We start from the raw sequence: 6,392 nt of genomic DNA, 5'->3' as shown, positions 1-6,392 counted from the left end.
GTCCTACTTCGTCTTTTTTTATAAATTTTTTATGTACTTGTTTGTGTTGATTTTTAAAATAATATTTATAGCATTTCTTTAGTTGTGATTGTGATACTTGTTGATTTTACACAAACAAAAGTTTTCTTTATTATTATCATTGTTACAACATTTTGAAGCAGACAGCATTGAATAGACATGCTGAAGAAATATCAACTATCCTGATGACAAGTGAAACTAATACTAGTCTTGACACAAGTTCCTGTTCAAGAATCTGTGAGCTAAGAGTGTCAATCTTTCTAGTCTGGTCACGCCCTTTCTGCAATGAGGGAAGGGTCTGGTGACATTGCTACAGGATTTGTTGCACTGTGCAGGGAATTTTGCGCACCAATCAGATTACTGCACTCACATAGAAATAATTCAGTCACATGACCTATTCAAAATGGCTGAAAGTATAACTGTCAAACCTGCTATAGATATGATGAATACTGGCAAAGGAACAGAAAGTAACTGTAGAGGAAGTAGCAGAAGAATAAGAAGATATATCTTGTGAAACTTGGTTAAAAAGTATAAGGAATTTTGCTTTTCCTCCCGAAGATGTTGACCTTGAATTAACTAGAACTTTGATAGATTGTTTCTTGCCTATTACTACTACTGTAGCTCACCTCACTTAAGGAGGCTTACAAGTCAAGAAAGCCACAAATAGAAAGGTTATCACGTGACAGTCATGTGATTATAATACTTAATAACTAAAATAACTGCTAATTATTGCATTCCTTTCTGCAACAAATTCTGTAGCAGTGTCACCAGACCATTCCCTCCTCTCGGCGAAGGGGCAGACCCAGACTACCATCTTCTTTGCTATTCCTGTTTTTCCAGGCTGTTATCATAAGTCATGACATTAATTAGTTGTTTGTTTTTTTAATTAAAATAAAATAACACACTTGATAAAACAGTAACATGTAAAATCAATACCTTCTTTTAGCTGGAAACCTCCACTAAAGTATTGCAGTAAGTTGATTCCAAGCATAGCTTAGTAAAAAATAACTTGCCTTTTCCAGAGCTGCAGATCTGAGCATGCGTGACCACACCCACATTTTGGAGCACATGGCAAGCTTCTTTAATAAACAAAATGGCAGCATGCAGGTAAGATGGCTCGATCCAGCAGTCACAGTATCACTTTTTCCTTAATTGAAGAATGATCTGATGGGACATGGACCTGCGCATAGACTGTTGGAGTAGATTGGTGTAAGAATTATGCTTGTAGCACCAACTGATACTGAGATACACACCGACAACTGGATTGACAGGACTTCTGACTTGATAATGATGATGACGATGAAAAAAGGTGGCTGAACAAAACGGCTGGTTCGCCAATTTTTGGATTTTCTCTTAAACAAGGTCTAGAGCCACGCTAGTGGTACCAATGGAGTCCTCTGGTCAAGATAAGGTCCTCTAAGAAGTCTGGTAAGAATAGGAGCTCGTTTTCCCGGTATAGCAAGGCTGCAAAAGTCGTGGCAGCCATTTTGTTTGGGGGTGAATCCTACTTAGTAGTGCTACCGCGTTACTAATTTTGAATTGAGGCCTATTATCAAGAATTGCTCCAGCTACATTGCGGTACACTTTATAGGTACGAGGAGAATCGCTCAGTGAAGGAGAACTCATCTAAGCCATTTATAAGGCCGTACAAAGTAAGATAAAAGAGTTATGATCATTTAAAAATTAAAAATTTGGTCGCCATCTTGCAAAATCAACCTCAACCCTGCATATATGCTACCACCTATATAATATCAAGAAATTTTATCTCTTCCTGCTAGACTTGGTGGAATAGGTATTACTTATCCTAAATTAGAATGTAAAGTTCAGTTTAAAAATTTGAGTCGTGTCATGGCTCCTTTGGTTAATGATATTATTCAGAAATCAAACAATACTATTCTTTTATCCTTGATTCAATTTTAGAAAATAAAGAAAAGGTCAAAAGTAATCATTCTTTTATTAATAATCAAGTTTCTCTATTAATTCTCACCTAAACAATGGGTCTATTCTTTGTTCTCCTGAAGCTGCCAGTGAGAAAGGTGCTTCTTCATGGCTCACAGCTTTACCAATTTAGGAACATGGTTTTGCTCTTAATAAAGGAGAGTTCAATGACGTTATTTGTCTTTGTCATGGTTGGTCTTTGTCACTTCTTCCTTCTCATTGCATTTGTGGAAATAATTTGACTATAGAACATGCTCTTAATTGTACATGAGGTGGTTTGCCTTCAAGTACCCATAACGAGCTTTGTGATATTATTGCTGATTTGCTAACTGAGACTTGCGCTAATGTAATGACTGAGCCTTTTTTACAACCTCATTTTGGAGAAGCTCTAAAATATCGTTCTGCAAATGAGGATAATGCTCGTGTTATTGCTTCAGTCTCACAATTCTGGTCTTCTTGTAAGTCTCAAATTTCTGGTCTTCTCGTTAGCCCTCCTTTTTTGATGTTCTTGTTTTGAATCCTTTCTTTTCAATTTATAAAAATTGAAACTTGAAGACATGTCACACAAGAAATGAGAAAGAAAAGAGGTGTTTTGAAGAAAGAATAAGAAATGTAGAGGATCGTTCCTTTACACCTTTAGTTTTCACTACATCTGGTGGTATGAGCGATTCTGCGAATGTACTCTATAAGAAATTGGCTTCTCTTTTATCTGAAAGACAATCACAGCCTTATTCTACAACTCTAAATTGGATTAGATGTCGTCTTTCATATTTTTTAAAATATCTTCTATTGTTTGCTTCAGATGTGCTGGTTTGTCTTATCATAGACCGAATCATTCATCTTTCAACATTGATCTTGCCCTTTCTGAGGATCAAGTCTTACAGTAAATTTTTAAACTTCTATTACATAATAAAGAGTTATGGCACACACACAAATACTGACATCTATATAACATTATTATTTTTGTAATGTATTTATTGGGGCAAGCATGGGCGAGCCCCACTAAGACGAGCTGCATTTGTTTGTATGTATGTATGTAAGTCTGTGCACATAAGTATTCTGTATCTCCTCTATATATCCATGATAGCACATGCATTAGCAATGCAATAGATTCTAAATTTAAACATTTTAATTAAAAGTGGGAGTGGCCACCATTTAAGAAAATGGTGATTAACACACTGGTGGAAGTCTCTGAGCTTTCTAGCAACAAGATAAGGCAGAAACACGATTTCAAGACTTTTCCAACAGCTAGAGAAGGTCAAACATGCAGTAAAGTAACTATGAAACTCCTTTTTGTTGATATTATAGCATAAACAAGTCAAGCAGCTAAAGAAGAAGCCAAACAATTTTCACTTTCATTTTTGTGATATAGTGAAAAAATGGCTAAATTTTTGGTCATATACCTTACAATCTTGCTCCTGCAGTGTCTGCTTTCCTAGGCAGACCCAGACACATTAGAGTGACTGAAGTAACTGGTTCTAAAATGAACAGAGGTGAAGGCGATGGACTTTGAAATTTCATGCACGTACCGTATCATGCTTTAATTTTGCCAAGTTTTATTGTGGCGATTGGCTGTTTGGAAGCAGAATTGCCAATATTAAAATCACCAATAATCAAAGCACATGCTCAGTAATGCACATGTACACAAATCTCCAAATTTGAAACCACCAATTACAATTTTACTAATAAGGCACCGCCAAAATAAAGTTTTATATGGTACAAATTTTATGAAACAAAGCCTTACATTGATAAGGTTAAGAGAGCTGCCCGGAATTCTGACCACAATAAGCAACAATACTGGCTGATGCTGTCAAGAAGATTGATGAAGAAGTAAATTAAAGAAAAACTACTTTTAGCATTTATTTTAGTAGACAGTGGGCTCCACAGGACGTTAGAATAGAGCAGCAAGGATTTGAGAACAGAGTAAACGACGCTATCTTGCAAACACACTTTCACACACATTTACACCAGGAGCGCAGACATGCTGCCAATATGCCACCAGCATGGGTGAGGGTGATGATCCTTTTCTGGTAATGATACTGCATTTGTAGGTAGGCTGACCTAGCCATAGTAACATTTTGTAATGATTCTAAGTTACCTCAACACCTAGGAAGTAGTGTAATTCAGCCATGACTTTCATTTCAAATTGACTGGAGGGTTTGCTTTATCTTATTAATTTTCATCTTATCCTTTCCGGAAAGTAGGATATCATTAATATATGTGGCTATAATCAACAACTCTAATTCAAAGTTAACACGAAGACAAGGGTCACTCTTGGTCTGAGTGAATCCTATTCCTTTAAGTGGATTGTCAAGTGCTGTGTTCCAAAACCGAGGGGTTTGTTTAAGACCACACAAACTGCGTTTTAGCTTGAACACCAAATTCTCTCCTGTTTGGAAACATTCGGGTTTAGACATCCTTAACATCTCCAATTGAGTACTCTGACGTTACATTGATCTGATGCAATTGTAAGCTGTCATGGCAATAACTGACCTTTCAGACTCAAAAAGTACAACAGGGTAGCAAGCCACATCTAAGTCCTATCCTTGCATCTGAAAATACAACTAACCTAGCATTGTACCTCTCATAACAACCATCGACTCTCACTTTATGTTCGAATATCTACATACACCCAAAAGTTACTTTGTGTTGTGGTAACTCTCTATCATAGTCATGATTAGCTTCAAGAAAATCTCTTTGTCTTCAAGGTTTCTTTCCATTAGTCGTTTTCTGGACCTGTGAGCGCTTCTTTTACTGTAGTTTGCTCAGTAGGAAGGTCTGTTACAGGAGTATTAATACATGTGCTGTACAAATTGATTAGTTTTCTGACTCTTGTAGAACATTGTAAGACCAGTTCTTCGTCTTCAGTGTCTAGTTAATCTTCTACTTCGTCACCTTTTGCTCTGTTTCAGTCAGCTCCTTCTGAATGACAAGCATCACTGAATCAATCAATTTCAACTGTCAGCAAGATCTGTTGGTACCTTTCCATAGTATAGTCTAAATGTTACGTCACAACTATAGAAGGCTCTTCTTTCATCGACATTATACAAACGATAACCCTTTCTTACTATACCATAACCAAGTAAAACACACTTTTGCTCTTTCTTCCTCTGAGACATGGGAGTAGGCAAAACAATTGAATAGTTTGAGGTGATTCACCATTGATTTAACACTCATTAAGGCTTCATGAGCGGAACTGTTATTATTACCTTAGGTGGGACTTCTGTTTCTTTGGTAAACAGAAGTAATCAGAGCTTTTGCTCAAAACCTTTGAAGTAATTGGCTTCCAAGTAGCATTGCTCTAACAGCTTCCATTAGTGTCAAGTTTGACTTAACCTCTCTGCAACACCATTCTTTTCAGGTGACCTTAGAATGGTTAACTACTGCCTGATACCACATTTGTTGACATCGTTATGTCTGAAAAGAGTAAACATGTATTTGCCACTGTTGTCACTACAAAGCACCTTTAGATTCCTTCCAGTAGACCTTTCCATCGTTGACTTTCAAGCTAAAACCTTCCAAACACTTCACTGTCTTGTTTTAAAATAAAAACCAGGCTTTATTATCTGAATGTGAGGAATTATTCACCTTCACTTAGTGATTTGGAATTGATCTTTTGACACACGTGACTGTGTACTAATCCTAGTGGGTCATTAGCCCCACTTTTGAAATGGAATGCATTGTTGTCTCCCTTTCATACCTCAAATATAAAATTTATTGAGATCATCAGAGCTAAGACCATGAACTAGCCTTTCCATGGCATGTTGTTTTAGACTTGTTTCATTAAGATGAAGATATTTTTGATGTGAAACATTGACACCAAATGAGCACTTGCTGCATTTACACTCTGCCTAATACTCTTATGCAATTGATGTAATAGAGACATCCTGCACTACTAATCATTTCTGCATGTTTATGCATAATATCACAAGCTAATTCGTCAAAGGTCACAGTCTTACAAAGACCTGTTATTCTGGAGATACCAAGTAGATAACATGACATCTCAGGGACATAGTGAATATCACAAAGTGTACAGTCCAGTCCGTATACGACCCTTTCTTTTGAGTCAATGGAATTTTAATAGCACCACAGCCGGCTGACTTGATTGTCTCCTAATATGATATCTTGAGATGATTTGAAATCTGTCTCTATAATCAGTATTTGATTTACAGATGTGGTTTGTGGCTCCTGAGTCAAGAATCCAGCTGTCTGATTGACAGCAGCCAACTATGTGTGGTTATTGGATTAACACCCACACTAGGTCTGCTCTTTGCACTTCCCTATTCATCTGTGTTGTCCTTTTTCTTTGTTGTTCCTTTTTTTCTCAAGTAGCTGAAGCTCTTTGTTAGCAATGCTTTTGTACATGACCCAGCTTCTGACAGTAATGACAGCTTATTTGTTTCTGCAACTTCTTGGGTTGAGTCTTGTGATACAAT

Source organism: Amphimedon queenslandica, unplaced genomic scaffold (genome assembly GCF_000090795.2).
Source record: "Amphimedon queenslandica unplaced genomic scaffold, v1.1 AMPQUscaffold_13376, whole genome shotgun sequence".
In the NCBI taxonomy this organism is placed as follows: Eukaryota; Metazoa; Porifera; class Demospongiae; order Haplosclerida; family Niphatidae; genus Amphimedon; species Amphimedon queenslandica.
This window is presented reverse-complemented; position numbering follows the sequence as displayed.